Source organism: Cetorhinus maximus, unplaced genomic scaffold (assembly GCF_964194155.1).
Source record: "Cetorhinus maximus unplaced genomic scaffold, sCetMax3.hap1.1 HAP1_SCAFFOLD_1844, whole genome shotgun sequence".
Lineage (NCBI taxonomy): Eukaryota > Metazoa > Chordata > Chondrichthyes > Lamniformes > Cetorhinidae > Cetorhinus > Cetorhinus maximus.
In genome coordinates this window covers 25339-42825 of record NW_027597784.1, presented here as the reverse complement: position 1 = coordinate 42825, position 17487 = coordinate 25339, and the positions used below count along the sequence as shown (strand labels likewise).

Here is a 17487-nt window from a genome sequence, read left to right as displayed (position 1 = left end):
ACTCCCTAAAATCTGGTTTCAGGACCTCATCCCTTTTCCTACCTATATCATTGGTACCAATGGGGACCACAACCTCTGGCTGTTCACCCTCCCCCAAAAGCATGTTCTGCAGCTGCCCTGTGACATCCTTGACCCTGGCACCAGAGAGGCAATGTACCATCCTGGAGTCATGTCTATGGCCACAGAAATGCCTGTTTGCTCCTCTAACTATGGAATCCCCTACTACTTTAGCACTCCCGCCCTTCCTCCTCCCCTCCTGTGCAGCTGAGCCACCTGTGGTGCCATGAACTTGGCTCTTGATATCGTCCTCCGAGGAACCATCTCGCTCACCAGTATCCAAAATGGAAAAGCAGTTAGAGAGTGAGGTAGCCTCAGCAGATTCCTGCACTACCTGCCTGCTTCTCCTAGATACTCTGCCGGTCACCCATTCCCTCTCTGTGTTCTTCGAACCTGCTGTGTGACTACCTCTCTAAAAGTGCTATCCACGTAATCCTCGGCCTTGTGGATGTACTGCAGTGACTCCAGCAGCCACTCAAGCTCCCCAAATCAGAGCTCAACTTTCTGCCACTAGTGACGCTTCCTGCAGATATGATCATTGAGTCCAGTCTGTGCCTGCACGACTTCCCACATCCCACAGGATGTACATTCCACATGGCCGAGCTGCGCTGACATACCTTAAACTTTGTATGAAGCATTTACTACGGTATTTATTTCATAATTTATTCTAAATTACTCATTTAAAACAATTATTTTCTTAATTAATTTGGAATATTTCCCACGTATAGTACAGTACTGTGTTTATTAAAGGCTAGCATCACCCACAATTACAACTAAAAGTTACACATTCCTTAATTACACGGGAATGTGTTTTAAGTATTTATTTTAATTATTTTATTTTAGCTATTTTATTTTACTTATTTTGCTGTATATATATTTTTTATTTTAAAGTTTTACTTCTTGTTATTTACAAGACCTACTTTAACTCCTGCATTCTAAGCTGGCTTTTAACACACTAACCCTTACACCAAGCTCTTACCAGCCAATCAGCTTACTGGTTTCATGCGATGTCACAGTTGCTTTTACCACTCAGCTTCTACAGAAGCTGAAATTCTCCTGGTTCCAGACTTGCCTCTGCTCCGCTCTCAGGCAGGAAAGGCTGTGCTCTGAGCCCAAGTATCTATTTATGCTGATCCTGGTTCCTGACCTGCCTCTGCTCCGTTCCCATAGCCACACCTTTTAGTTGGAGGAAGTGAGACAAGTTAAAGGAAAAGTTATTCAGTGGGAGAACAAGTTCAGCCAGACAGAGGAGAGTGGTGGTGGATGAGCATTGTTTGGGCCTCGTTTCAATATATGACTGAATTCAATAACAAATGTTAAAACCTTAATAAGTTCTCAATCAAGCTAGTAACTTTGTTCTCAACCTGATGTATTTTACCCCACTTTATTTTCCTTCTTCACAGTTAACTTAATGGCGATTAGAATACTGTCTCAGCAAAAGTGCGGTCTCTCCAAATGTGTTACTTGCTACCTGGTGGCCATGGCAGTGGCAGATCTACTGGTCATTATCCTGGACCTGATATTAAGACACATACCAATTGTTTATGGGGAGCAGTTCCGGTTCCTGTTTTCCATTCCCGTGTGTAACATACACGCTGTTTTCCTTTATGCAGCCACTGACTGTTCTGTCTGGTTCACTGTCACTTTCACCATTGACCGATTTGTGGCCATTTGTGGCCAGAAGCTGAAAAGTAAATATTGCACTGAGAAAACAGCGACTGTGGTTCTGGGAACAGTGACTGTGCTGAGCTGTTTAAAGAACATTTTCTGGTATTTTATGTTCATAGGTGAATATTTGCTGTTGAATGTCCCCTGGTTTTGTGATGTAACAGGGGGTATTCAGTATTCTCAAGTCTGGGGATCAATCGAGTTCCTCCATAATATTCTAAACCCAGCGGTCCCATTTGTTGTGATTTTGCTGCTCAACGTTTTCACTGTCAGACACATTTTAGTGAGCAGCAGAGCCCACAGGAGACTCCGGGCTGACAGCAGTGGGGAGAGTCCCAGAGACCCAGAGATGGAGAGTCGAAGGAAATCCATCATTTTACTGTTTGTTATCTCGGCAAATTTCATCCTGTTATGGACGACGTTAATGGTTTATTCCGTGTGGTACCGGATGTGGGACTTGGGATAAGGTTCTGTTTGGATTGATGAAGTTGTGCTGGAACTGGGCTTCATGCTGCAGCTCCTGAGTTGCTGCACAAACACTTGTATTTATGCCGTGACCCAGACTAAGTTTAGAGAACATCTGAAGGATATGCTGAAATATCCCTTCACCCAAATTGTTCGACTCATTCATTGATCAGAAAAACTGAATCATTGAGAGCTTCAAGCACCTTCTCATTTTATTTCACATTTCCAGCAGGGGCCATGTCCTGTTCCCCATGGTGATAGGGAATGGGGGTGGGTCCTGTTTCCCACAGTGACAGTGAAGTGAGGGTACAGCCTGCGGCCAATAGTGATGGGAGACTGAGGGTGGGGCCTGTTCCCATGGTGAAAAAGCATTAGGGGAGAGGCCTGTTGCCAAGGTGACAGGGGACTGGGAATTGGGAGATTTCCACATGGTGACAGGACGTAGGGGAGGGTATTGGGTGATCTCTGGCACGGGATCAGCTCACTCAACACAGGCCCGGGATGGAGCCAGGGCCCATCCTGCTCCGTGTGTGACTCAGTATCACACACAGGGGGATCAGCTCACTCAACGCAGGCCCGGGATGGAGCCAGGGCCCATCCTGCTCCGTGTGGCTCGCTATCACACCAGGAGACTTCAGCTAACACAGCATAATCTGGAGCCTGGGCCTGTCCTGCTCTGGGGGCTCAGTAACAAATCCCATGAGATGAACTTTTAATAAACACTGCGGTGTATTTAACTCCTTGTCCAACACTGTGAGGCAGCTTTCAATTTTTAGGTTGATTTCACAGGCGATCTCCAGCTCTGAATTCCTCAGCAGAGAGCTTCTGATCTTCGGATAGTCGGAGTCCGGATGGATGTACCCCGGAAGATGCGCCATGGGACATTATCGGAAGTCCCAACGCACTGACTCTGCGGGAACTGCCAGGGAAGTTTGAACATCTGATGGGCAATTCACCTGCTCACTGGGACCCTCCGCAAAAGTCTCCAACTTCAGACAGTTCCCACGTACTTACCTGAATAGATACCCAGGAAATGTTAGACCGATGAAAACCTAGTCTAACTCCTGGGTAACTGCACAGCTGACCGACCAATCACTCACAATGTCCCCCCAACTTGACTGCCTCGTGACCCCCAACTACCCCCGACCCCTGACTCCCCATTGACCTCCCAAAACCCCCAACTCGACCTGACTAGCTGCTCCACCCGACTCCGCCGACGCACCCTATTCCCCCGACTCAACCTGACCACCCTTTGCCCCAGCTACCCGCTTACCCACCTGCCAAACTACCCACCTCACCCACCTGCCAACCTTCCCAGCTTCCACCTTACCTACCTGACACCCTATCCCCTTACCCATTTACCTCACACAACCTACCCCCTTGCCCGCCCACCCCTATTATTCACTTACCTTCTCTCCGTAGCTTTCCAAAGAAGCTTTGGGACATTTAAACTCTTTACTTACTGGTCAAAGTCCTGGAACTCCCTTCCTAACAGCGCTGTGCGTGTACCTACACCACGTGAACTGCAGTGGTTCAAGAAGGCAGCTCACCACCTCCCTCTCGAGGGCAACTAGGGATGGGCAATAAATGCTGCCCCGGCCAGTGAAGCCCACATCAAGTGAATGAATAAAAGAAAATCCGGCAGCTGGTGTTGTAAAAAGGGGGCATGGCCTGTCCTCTCCCAACGATCCGACGCTAGGAAGAAGCAGTTCCATTTCAGACTCGCTCCGCATTTCTGGAGAAGCCGGGATGGGAAGACCTGGTCAGGAACGCCGCGCTCCTGTGTGCTGGAGGAAAGTAGGAGTGGGGTGGCAATCCGACAGTGATTGACATTCCTCGGAAGACTCCGGCCTCATCTTTCAATTCGATACTTTACAGCCTTCCAGAATCAACACTGAGTTCAACCATTACAGACTGGAATCTCTGTCTCCATTTCTTTTCATGTTTCACTCTTACTCTTGTTCTCACATTCGGAATGCAGCACAACTGCTCGAGGCACATCTTTTGTTTCTTTACTTGTCCCATTTCCACTCCCTTTGACTCCGCACGACTAGCTCTTCTGTCATTTAATCTCTCCCTGTCTTACACCCAATCACAGAGCTTCCCTATTGTCCTTTTTCTCACCCTCCTGTTGCTTAAAGTCGATGACATTTCAAACTTGTCCAGTTCTGATGCCTGAAACGTTAACTCGATTTCTCTCTGTACAGATGCTGTCAGACCTGATGAGTATATCCAAGGATTTCTGAATGTATTCAGAGGAATTCTCTGTTACTCCAGCCCGGGATCACGGATGCAATGGATGTTATTGAAAACAAGTTCCCTGGGCCATTTTGTTAGAACTTGTTTGCTTCTAAAATTGTATTTTTACTCTTCTGACATTGTCTCAAATTAACCATTAACCTTCTGACATGGATCCATGTATCCATTTAGCATGGGTGGATGATTGGACAATGGAGAAGTAGCAGAGAGTAGGGATAAATGGGACATTTTCGCTTTCTCAGCCGCTAACTAGGGGATTTCTGCAAGGATCAGAGCTGGGGCCTCAACTATTTACAATCCCTGTTAATGATTTAGACAAAGAGATCAAGCTGAGAGAAGTAGGGAAAGCGGAGGGGTGAAATCAAAAAGGAAATTAGGACAGTAAAGAGAGGGCATGAAAGAATATTGGCAAGCAAAATCAACACAAAGATGATTGATCAATTTAGAGTAAGAGGATCACGAAGGAAAGAATGGAGCTCATAAAACACCGAAAAGGTAACCTGTGGGTGGAGGCGGAGGATGTGGGTTTGGGTCTGAATGAATACTTTGCGTCTGTCTTAACAAAAGAGGGGGAGAATGCTGACATTGTAGTTCAGGAGGAGGAGTGTGAAGTATTGGATGTGATAAACGTAGGGAGAGAGGAAGTATCAAGGGGATTAGCATCGCCAGAAGTGGATAAATCACCAGGGCTGGATGAAATGTACCCCGGGCTGTGTCCGCTCCAGTCAACAAGGATCTGACTACTCTAATCCCATTTTCCAATGCTTGGCACATAGCCCTGGAGGCTATGTCAACGCAAGTGAATATCTAAATACTTCTTAAATGTTACGAGAGTTTCTGACTCAATCACCCTTTCAGGCAGTGAGTTCTAGACTCCCACCACTGTCTGGGTGAAAAAAATATTCCTCAACACCCCTCTTAGCCTTCTACCTCTTACCTTAAATCTATGCCCCCTGGTTATTGACCCCACTACTAATGGAAAAAGTGCCTTCATATCCACCCTATCTATGCTCCTCATAATCTCATACACCTCTATCAGGTCCCCTCTCAACCTTCATTGCTCCTAGGAAAACAACCCCAGCCTATCCAATCTTTCCTCATGGCTCAGACACACCAACACAGGCAGCATCCTGGTAAATCTCCTCTGCGCCCTCTCCAGTGCAATCACATCCTTCCTATAATGTGGTGACCAGAACCGCACACAGTACTCCAGTTGTGGCCTAACCAGCGTTTTATACAGTTCCAGCATAACCTCCCTGCTCTTGTATTCTATGCTTCAGCTAATAAAGGCAAGTATCCCTCATGCCTTCTTAACCACTTGATCTACATGCCCTGCTACCTTCAGGGATCTATAGATATGCTCACCAAGGTCCCTCTGATATTCAGTGCTTTTCAGGGTCCTACCATTCATAGTGTATTCCCTTGCCTTGTTAGCCATCCCCAAGTGCATTACCTCACATTTTTCTAGGTTGAATTCCATTCGCCACTGCTCTGCCCACCTGACCAGTCCATTGATATCCTCCTGCAGTTTACGGCTATCCTCCTCGCTATTTACCACTCTACCAATTTTCCTCTTATCTGCAAACTTCTTGATCATACCCCCTACATTTAAATCTAAATCATTTATGTACACCACAAACAGCAAGGGCCCCAGTACCGAGCTCTGTGGAACCCCACTAGAAATAGACTTCCAGTCACAGAAACATCCCTCTACCATCACACTCTGCTTCCTGCCTCTCAGCCAATTTTGGATCCAACATGCCACTTTGCCATGGACCCCATGGGCTCTTACTTTCATGCCCAGTCTGCCATGAGGGACTTTATCAAAAGCCTTGCTAAAGTAAAATGCATTATCCTCATCAACACTCCTGGTTACCTCCTCAAAAAATTCGGACAAATTTTTCAAACACGACCTTCCCTTAACAAACCCATGCTGACTGTCCCCGATTAATCCTTGTCTCTCCAAGGCCAGATATATTCTGCCCCTCAGAATTCTTTCTAGTAACTTCCCCACCACTGAGGTTAGACTGACTGGCCTGTAATTTCCTGGTCTATCCCTTCCTCCCTTTCTTAATATTGGAACAATTTTAGCGGTCCTCCAGTCCTCTGGCATCACACCTGTGGCCAGAGAGGATTTGAAAATTATTGCCAGGGCCCCTGAAATCTCTTCCCTAGGCTCCCTCAACAGCCTGGGATATATCTCATCCGGGCCTGTGGATTTATCCATTTCTAAGGCCGCTAGACCTGCAAGTGCCCCCTCGCTCTCTATGTTAATTTCCTCTAATATTTCACAGTCCTCCACCCTGATATCTGTATCTGCGTTGTCCTTTTCCATTGTGAAGACCGACGTAAAGGATTCATTGAGGACTGCACCCATGTCTTCCGGGTCCACACACAGATTACCTCTGTTATCCCAAATTGGCCCTACTCTTTCCCTAGTTATTCTCTTACTCTATATATATTTAAATAACCCCTTTGAGTTTTCCTTTATTCTATCCACCAATGCTTTCTCATGCACTCTCTTAGCTTTCCTAATTTCCTTTCTAAGTTCCCTCTACACTTTTTACATTCCAGGAAGGACTCAGCTGTATTGAGCCCTCGGTATCTGCCATAAGCTTCTCTTGTTTTCTTCATCCTAACCTTTATGCCCCTTGACATCCAGGGTTCTTCAGGATTGGTTCCCCCCACCCGTTGCCTTTATGGGAACATAATTGCCCTGTGCTTTTGCTATTACCTCCTTGAAGAACCCCCACTGCTCTGACACAGTTTTATCTGCAAGTAGCTGCTCCCAGTCCACTTGTGCCAAATCGCATCTCATCTTAGTAAAATTAGCCTTTCCCCAGTTTAGAACTTTTATTCCTGGCCCAACCTTATTCTTTTCCATAACTATCCGAAATCTAACTGAGTTATGGTCAATATCTCCAAAATGTTCCCCTACTGATATGCCTTCCACCTGCCCGGGCTCAGTTCAGAATATTAGGTCCAGAACTGCCCCTTCCCTTGCTGGGCTTTCTACGCACTGTCTAAGAAAGTTCTCCTGGATGCAACTTCAGAATTTTACTCCCTCCCTACCTTGCACACTGAAACTATCCCAGTTAATATTTGGGTAGTTAAAATCCCCTACCATTACTGCCCTATTATTCTTACACTTCTCTGAAATTTGTCTACATATTTGATCCTCTATCTCTCCCTGACTGTTTGGGGGCCTATAGTACACAGGTCATATCTGACTAATTAGATTGAAGTTTTTGAGGAAGTAACAAGTAGGATTGATGAGGGTGGTGTAGTTGATGTGATACACATTGATTATAACAAGGCTTTCGACAAGGTTCCACATGGCAGACTGCTTAAAAAAATAACAGCCCATAGGATCCAGGGGAACGTAGCGAGCTGGATACAAAATTGGCTCAGTGGCAGGAAACAAAGGATGGATGTTTTTGTGACTGGAAGGCTGTTTCCAGTGGGGTTCTGCCGGGCTCAGTACTGGGCCCCCTGCTTTTTGTGGTCTATATTAATGATTTGGGCATAAAAGTAGAATGATCAAGAAGTTTGCAGACAGCAGAAAAATTGGTTGATAGCGAGGAGAGTTGCTGTGGACTGGAGGAAGATATCAATACACTGGTCAAGTGGGCAGAAAAGTGGCAAATGGAATTCAACCCAGAGAAGTGTGAGGTGATGCAATTGGGGAGGTCAAACAAGGCAAAGGATTACACAATAAATGGGAGGAAACTGAGAGGTGTAGAGGAAGTGAGGGGTCATAGAGTGAATGTCCACAGATCCCAGAAGGTAGCAGGACAGGTTGAGAAGGTGGTTAAGAAGGCAGATGGAATCCTTTCATTTCTTAGCTGAGGCATAGAATATAAGAACAGGGAGGTTATGCTGGAACTATATAAAACATTAGTTAGGCCACGACTTGAGTACTGTGTGCTGTTCTGGTCACCTTGTTACAGAAAGGATGTAATTGCATTCGAGAGGGAACAGAGGAGATTTACCAGGATGTAGCCTGGGCTGGAAAATTGCAAATATGAGGAAAGATTGGAGAGGCTGGGGTTGTTCTCCTTAGAACAGAGGAGGCTGAGGGGAGATTTGATTGAGATGTACAAAATTGTGAAGGGCCTGGATAGACTGGATGGGAAGGGCCTATTTACTTTAGCAGAGAGCACATTGACGAGGGGATATAGATTTTAAGAGATTGATAGAAAGATTAGAGGGGAGATGAGGAAAACCTTTTCTCACCTAGAGGATTGTGTGGGTCTGGAACTCACTGCCTGAAAGGGGAGTAGAGGCCGGAACCCTCAACTCATTGAAAAGGTGTCTGGATATGCACCTCAACTGCCGGAACCTGCAGGGCTACGGACCAAGTGCTGGAAAGTGGGATTAGGCTGGGGGGGGTTCGTTCTTCAGCCGGGGCAGACACGATGGGCCGAGTGGCCTCTTTCTGTGCTGTAAACATTCTACGATTCTACGGTACATTCAGACGGTTGCTATGCAGCCATTCACACCTCATCTGGACACATCTTTTGTTTCTTTACTTTACCCATTACCACTGCCTCTGGCTTTTGTACCATGAAACCTTTTATCCTTTAATGTCTCCTGCCCTCCACCCTATCACACACCTTCCCTTTTGTTCATCGACATCATTCCCTCCCCAGACCAACTCCTATTGGTCCAAATAAAATCGGCCTTCCTGGTAATAAATCCATGAGTTCTGTCATTGGTGGAGATTGTGGCTGGTTAATTGGTTCAATGTTGCTGCTTCTGGTCTCACTGGTGTCAGGTGAGTGCGGCTTGTGTGTATAAAAGGTGCTGCTCGGTGGCTGAAGGGATGGTTGAGTTGTTTGGTATCATGGGGGATTTTGTAGTGAGGGCTTTGTTCCCAGGGCTGGTGTTAGTTGGAGCTGTTTGTGGCTCTGATACTTGGCAACTGTTTCTCGGCCAGAGGTTTCCATGGAGCAGAGTCAAAGCCACCCCTGTGCCTCAGACATTCTCTCCGCCTGGGCCTCCCTTTGGTTCCCATTTCCGTGTGTCTGAGGGTGGAAGTGTGTCTCCACTGCAGACTGTGATGGTGCAGTGTGGAGAGGACAAGCTGCTGCTCAGGGTCCAGCTGGATTTATTTGGAACCTGGCACCTGATCAAAGCTGCTGACCTGACCCTGGGGACAGCAGGTTGTTGGCCAACCAGGATCTACTCTCAGAACCACACTGTCCTCTTTGACTATGGACTCCATGAGTGTGGCAGCAGGTTGCAGGTAATGGGAATCCTCAGCTCTTGCTCTAAGCTTGGGCTGTAGGTTGTTCCCCACTCTTCATTCCAACACTGGGTGAGATGTCAATGATATTGAGGAGATAGCTGTCTCCTGCTTTATAAAACTACAAATTAGCTTTCTATCTTGTATTGTACTTTACTTTAACTGATCCCTGAGTCTCTCCAACCTATGACATCAGCCCCATTGGTCTTGAACCTTCTCTTTGGATCCTCCAAGCTTTTCCTTTTGTTGTTTTGAGGATTTTCAGCTCTATTCCCCTCATTCAGATCAATCCAACTGGAGGTTTCAGTCCAGTTTAATCGAACCAGGTTTAGCATGAGATGTGATGAAAATTTGCTTTTTCATATAAATTTGGATAGCTTGAATTTCCAAGCAATGGTGGGATGTGACACCCAGCTTTCAGAAACTAAGCTGAAGTGTTAATTTTTTTCAAAAGGTTATTGATAAATTAGTACTAAAGTTTTATATTATGAAAAGTGAAGTTGCAACAAGATATGGGAACAATGGAATTTACCTGTAGAGAGGATGAGGCTGAGTCAGTATTGAAGACATCCTAAGATCTTTCATAAATGTGAGAAGCCTCCAGCCTCTGCATCAAGTTCCTGTCTAAAGGAACCAAGGATGTGTCAACTCGTATTGAATTCTCCTGTCCAGGTGGTGTTGCTTTGCCTGGGTCTGTACAAATCTGTTTTTTAACTGTTGCCTTAATGAAGGTGTCACTGGGAGCCAGATTAATCAGAATTTTGGGAGTTCTTATAGTAATTTGTAGACATAATGGATGTGCTTAATCTTTTCTTTAAATGTTTACATTTTTATCTAAACCTCCTGAATTTGTGGCAGTCTTTGCTGTTCCTGAATTCCGGGCACTGATCTCAAAATAAAATACTAATTGCAAAACAGTTGAGTGCCTAATCAAGTTTCCCTCGTGGATTTGATCCACCTGACTAGCATCATCTGCCACATCATAACATTCCCTTCATTCCCCAAAATAAATCCATCTGTCTCCAATGTACTCGGTGACTGAGCATTCACAGCTCTCTGGGATAGAATCCCAAACATTCACCACCTGCTGTATGAAGTAATTCCCTGTCACATTAATCTTAAGTGACCCCCTGACCTGAGATGCCTACCCCTAATAATCAACTCTCCTCCGGCTGGGGGGAAGCAGCCTCTTCACACTGATCCTGTCCATCCCCCTCAGAATTGTTTTCAGGGGATGGGATGACTTCATTGTTAGCCCCTGTGGAGAACATTCTCATTTCAGATCAGTTCTTCATTCCTTCACCTGATTCTTTCAGATGATTGGAGATTTCCTCATCTACACCACCCACCTGAACCACACCCCAGAGTATCATGGATCTGTCATTGTGAGAACAAATGGAGCTGTCGTTCCCATTGAGTCGTTATTTGAGGTGAGAATCTTTATTCGCTTTGTCAATAAGATCTACAGCTGCTGGTGGTCTCTGAAGATGTCCTAAAATGACTCCCCTGCCTTTCCAGGAAGGGCAATGTGAGCAGTGACCCCATCAAGCCCACCTGGATCCCATTCAGCTCCACCAAGTCTGGAGAAGGGCATCTGTCATTCTCTCTGCGCCTAATGAATGGTATGTGATGGGTGGATGGGGAGTGATTTCCTGTAGTCACTCACTGGGAGTTACAGCCACTGTCTCTAACCCTTGTCCTCTTGTACTTCAGGTGACTGGCTTACAGAGCGCACTTCGACTGTCTACTACCTGGGTGAGCTCATTCACATTGAGGCCTCTGTTTCAATGATCAACCACATGCCCCTGAAGCTCTACATTGACCGCTGTGTAGCTACACTGAGCCCAGACAAGGACTCCACCCGGAGATACAGCTTCATTGACCACAATGGGCAAGGATCTCTCTGCTTTCTCCAGCTGGTCCCATCTCAATGGCTTCACTTGATTCACTTCCTGTCCCTTTTTAATCTTTCTTCAGTTGCCTCCTGGACAGCAAAGCTGAGGACTCCTTTTCAACTTTTGTGTTGCCAAGAGACGAGCGGGAGCTGGACAAGCTCCGCTTTGACCTGGATGTGTTCCGTTTCCTTGGAGATGACCGTTCCTTGGTAAGAGGAAGCTGATCATTGGGGTCTCCATGTTGGGAGGGAGTCACTGAATCATGACTTGTGTTGAATGTGTCCCTCAGATTTTCATCACCTGTCACCTGAAAGTTGCTCCATTGGATCAGAGGGATTCCAGGAACAAAGCTTGTACTTTCCAGAAGGTGCAGAATGTGTCAGTTCCCCCTCTCTCTCCCTCAGGGATGTTGTGTGGGGATGTGATGCACAACCTGGTTGATGGGCTCTTTCTCTTGTTTAGCTGGACCCCATTGGAGGAATCGAGCATTGACATTTGTGCCTGTTGCCATGTGGGTAACTGTGGTGCCACAAGGGAGTTGTGGTTAGGTCCCAGAGGAAGGAGAGATCTTGTACCTGAAGCTGGTGGGACATTGATCCTCTAGATGTTGGACGTCCCCCTTTCCCCTCTCTAACTGGAATGTTTGATGTTGCAGAGAGTGAAGCTGGATTGAAGTGGGAGGGTGAGGCCTCACTTGGACCCCTGCAGGAGATGAGAAGTGGTATCGCACACTCCTGCAGAAACAACAGGTCAGCTTTGACCTTGGCAAGGTAGTCCAAGGTCGCAACACATCGAGTAGTAGATTTAATGCTACGCACATTTCTGGATACAATCTTTACACCCATTTTAAAGCATTTAGTGTCTTACCAAACCTGTTGTCTCTGAGAGTCCGAGACCTTTGGTCTGCTCCTGCATACCCATAGTGTTCACAAATTGCCTCACTTTGGATGGGCTGAGGAAACTGTCCTGAACCTCCCCATTGGAGATGTTCTGCTCAGGTGGCATCTGGGGATTCGTGTAGAGGACGGGATTTGAAATGTCCTCTGTTGGAGAAGCTTCCCCAATCCTCTCCCCCTCTGGGGCGTTGCTGCTCCCGGCTTCCCGGAGCTGGGGTGCGCTGAGCGCTTCACTGCTCCCAGATTGCTGGGGTTGGGGTGCACTGGCCTCTTCAGGTTGTGGGCAAAGTCGGGGTGCGCTGGTCTCCTCATTGTCGCCAATGTTCTGGAGCTCGGGTGTCTCGTCCTCCAACTCCCTAGAGCTTTTCCGCTTCTTCTGTAGGTGCCGCCCTTACCTTTCTTCGTCTGAAGAGCAGCTGTCCTTGTCATCCGTGTCGGATAGGAGACGCCTCTTGCCACTTGTCTGGGAAGTGGCTTGGTCCCTTCTTAGCCCCTTCTTCCTTTTGGCTCTCTTCACCAGCTGCCACTCCCCCTGCTGATTTTCCGCTGCTTCCTCCTCCATTGATTCGCTCTCCTGAGGAGTGGGAGGTTCAGGGGGCAGTGCTGTTGATTGGCTGTCTGCTGCCTCAATCTTATCCTCCACCTTGTCTCTCTCTGTGTCCTCCTTTGTCCCGTTGTTCTCACTGGGGGCCATGGTGTTTGGAGTGTTACAAGAGTCCTTGGTAGTAGTGACACGAAGCATTTCTTCTGCTTCCCCCTCATTGGCTTTGGCTGCCCGTGCATAAGTGAGGCAGCGTTTGGGGCAGGTCCTGTAGAGGTGACCTGCCTCGCCACACAGGTTGCAGCACTTAGTCTGTTTTCAGTCCTTTGTCTGGTGCCCTTCCTGTTTGCAGTTCTTGCAGAGGGCGGCGCTGCAGTTGGCCGCCACATGACCAGACTTGCCGCATGAGTGACAAAGTTTGGGTTGTCCAGCGTAGACCAGGTAGCCACGGCTTCCCCCGATAGCAAATCTGGAAGGAGGGTGGAAGACGGCTCCCTTACCATCGGTCTTGAGCGTGACCTTAACCTGGCGTTTGCTGGTCCAAATCCCGAAGGCGTCTCTAACCTCGGTGCAGCTCCCAACCTTGTCGACGTACCTGGTGAGGAAGGTGAACACGTCAGCGACAGCGACGTGGGGGTTGTAGAGATGCACCGTCACCACACGGTCCCGTTGCAACGGCAGAGCAAAGAGCGGCTCCACCGTCAGGATCTTCATCTCCGGCTGGTCTCTCTTCTTCTCGAACACCTTCAGGAACTTGACGCAGGCAGCAACATTCCTGAAGGTCACGTAGAAATATCCAGCGCTGGGGAAGTCTTGCAGGGAGTAGATCTCCTCCGCTTCCAATCCAAACGCCTTCAACAGGATCCGCTTGATGAGGAAGGCCCGATCCATGGGTGCTCCTCCTTCACTGTCCTTCACTGTCACCCGAACGGTGTTACGTACCCCCTGGTTTGGGGCTCCTTTGGTTTTAGCCGTCGCTTCACTACAACTGATCTTAGCCAAAAGGCCGAGAAGCGATAACCCAGAAACCCATGCGCCCGTCCCGTCTTCCTCGGCCTCCGGCTTCACCGTCCGTTTTGCTGCATGTGGCCGAACACGGGCTGAAGACCCGACAGCCAGCATTGAGCATCAGGACCTTTCTTGCTTGATGCTGCCTCCCTGAAGCAGCGCCTGCAACAGCTTCAAAACCCAACAGGGGGCATCGTCCAGTCCCGGGCTCCGCCCTGACAAGCAGCACAAGTGCACACCAGCAGCAGCCCTGCAGTTGTACCAATATCCAACAGGGGGCATTTTCCAGTCCAGGATTCCACCCTGACAAGCAGCACAAGTGCACACCAGCAGCAGCCCTGCAGTTGCACCAAAATCCAACAGGGGGCATCGTCCAGTCCCGGGCTCCACCCTGACAAGCAGCACAAGTGCACACCAGCAGCAGCCCTGCAGTTGCACCAAAATCCAACGGGGGGCATCATTCAGATATAAAAACAAAGAACTGCGGATGCTGGAAATCCAAAACAAAAACAGAATTACCTGGAAAAACTCAGCAGGTCTGGCAGCATCGGTGGAGAAGAATAAAGTTGACGTTTCGAGTCCTCATAACCCTTCAACAGAACTGAGTAAAACTAGGAGAGGGGTGAAATATAAGCTGGTTTAAGGTGGGGGGGTGGGGGGAGAGAAGTCGGGCGGGGGGGGGTGTGGTTGTAGGGACAAGCAAGCAGTGATAGGATCAGATAACCAAAAGATGTCAGAGACAAAAGAACAAAGAGGTGTTGAAGGTGGTGGTATTATCTAAACGAATGTGCTAATTAAGAATGGATGGGAGGACACACAAGGTACAGCTCTAGTGGGGGTGGGGTGATATAAGACTAACAGGGCATAAAAGGTATAAATTTAAAAATAATGGAAATAGGTGGGAAAAGAAAAATCTATATAAATTATTGGAAAAAATAAAAGGGAGGGGGAAGAAACGGAAATGGGGGTGGGGGTGGGGATGGGGGAGGGAGTTCAAGATCTAAAGTTGTTGAATTCAATATTCAGTCCGGAAGGCTGTAAAGTGCCTAGTCGGAAGATGAGGTGCTGTTCCTCCAGTTTGAGTTGGGCTTCACTGGAACAATGCAGCAAGCCAAGGACAGACATGTGGGCAAGAAAGCAGGGTGGAGTGTTAAAATGGCAAGCGACAGGGAGGTTTGGGTCATTCTTGCGGACAGACCGCAGGTGTTCTGCAAAGCGGTCGCCCAGTTTACGTTTGGTCTCTCCAATGTAGAGGAGACCGCATTGGGAGCAACGAATGCAGTAGACTAAGTCAGAGGAAATGCAAGTGAAATGCTGCTTCACTTGAAACGGGTGTTTGGGCCTTTGGACGGTGAGGAGAGAGGAAGTGAAGGGGCAGGTGTTGCATCTTTTGCGTGTGCATGGGGAGGTGCCATAGGTGGGGGTTGAGGAGTAGGGGTGATGGAGTGGACCAGGGTGTCCCGGAGGGAACGATCCCTACGGAATGCCGCCAAGGGGGGTGAAGGGAAGGTGTGTTTGGTGGTGGCAGAACTGTTTTTGAAGGTAGCAGCATCAGAACAGATGCGACGGACGCAAAAGAACTGAGAGAATGGGATGGAGTCCTTACAGGAAGCAGGGTGTGAGGAGCTGTAGTCAAGGTAGCTGTGGGAGTTGGTAGGCTTGTAATGGATATTGGTGGACAGTCTATCACCAGAAATTGAGACAGAGAGGTCAAGGAAGGGAAGGGAAGTGTCAGAGATGGACCATGTGAGAATGATGGAGGGGTGGAGATTGGAAGCAAAATTAATAAATTTTTCCAGTTCCCGACGAGAGCATGAAGCAGCACCGAAGTAATCATCGATGTACCGGAGAAAGAGTTGTGGGAGGGGGCCGGAGTAGGACTGGAACAAGGAATGTTCCACATACCCCATAAAGAGACAGGCATAGCGGGGGCCCATGCGGGTACCCATGGCCACACCTTTTATTTGGAGGAATTGAGAGGAGTTAAAGGAGAAATTAAAGGTAAAGGGGGCATCACTCAGTCTGGCACCAATGAGCCTGTCCTGCCACTCAGCACAAGTTCAGTTCAACCAGATCAATGATGGAAAGCAGGACAATGCTCTGAATGACTTTTTCTTCTTTTCAGTTTCCCTTTCACCCTGTAGAGGGCAAAACTGCACCATTCCTGAAGACGCTGCAATACCAGGTCGATGTGTGGAATGGACGGAGAAAGATCCTGTTCCATCTCCCTGCTCCAAAAATAAATTTAATATTTGGTCCCCAGATAAAGGACGTATCGGATATTAAACTGATAAGAACAGATTTTTTTTTGAAAAATATACTTTATTCATAAAATATCTGGAGGAACATTCCAAAACATTTCAAAATCACCATCACAAAAGTACAATCAGATTCAACTTTTACACATTGATCACAAGGTGCATCGATACAATCAATGAATATTACAATCATTTCAATATGGTCAATGCAGACAATCAGACAAAAGTATTGGAGTTATCAACATACATCATGTTGCTCTCTGAGGTGCTTCAATATAATTAGTATTCACTGCAGACATTCATTTGGAGCTGTACAGCCCGAGGGGCTCTCAACATTTCCCAGTCCCTGGGTGCACTGTGGCAGAAAGGTCTTAGACAGCGACCCTTCCCCATTGCGCCTTTGCGGTGGCTGCCCCAAGCTTTAGTGCGTCCCTCAGCACGTAGTCCTGGACCTTGGAACGTGCCAGTCTGCAACACTCGGTCGGGGACAACTCTTTGCGCTGGAAGTCCAACAAGTTTCAGGCAGACCAAAGAGCGTCTATCACCGACGTCCAGACCTTCTTTGCAAAGGCACAACCACAAGGAGGTGAACAACGGTCTTGTCCCCACCACAGCCACCTCAAGGGGAACGTGCAGAGGGGGTGAGACTCCTGCCGTGTTGCGGAATCCGTCCCCAAATCTCATTTTGAGAGCACATCCACCATGTTTGTCCAGACTCTCCCATGTACTGTCATCAAAGCCCTTTGTAATGGAGGACAGGAAGGACTGGGACTCCGTACTGTCTGTGGGCTTCACGTCATACAATCCGACATAGAAGGATTTGCTGATCCTCAAAATGTCGGACTGCGATGACTTTACTGAGCCGTCTTCTTCCTTCAGGCTGCTGATCACAGAGCTCTCTCTGTGTACCTTTTGGAAGAAGAAACGTGAGCACGTCTCATCCTGCTCCACGGAGCGGACTCTGGAACGGAAGATGATCTTGGAGGCCTCCGAGGCAAAGAGCGAGGCTTGCTGGCCCTTCACCTCTTGGAGCTCCTCCTTGACATCGACCCCCATCGACTGCAGCTGGAGCAGGTTTTTCTGGAGACAGGAAACGTTCCCCCAGCCTCTCCCTCTCTCTCTTGCCTTCTGAATACCTTTGAGGGTGAAAACCTCTTCATGTTACTAACAAAAACACATGAACATATGAATT

General features: G+C 47.7%; 1 pseudogene; it reads right to left on the bottom strand.

Annotated features, from left to right (window-relative positions):
• Positions 1-16185: 16185 nt before the first annotated feature.
• Positions 16186-16356, bottom strand: LOC144676718 (U2 spliceosomal RNA; annotated as a pseudogene).
• Positions 16357-17487: the final 1131 nt, after the last annotated feature.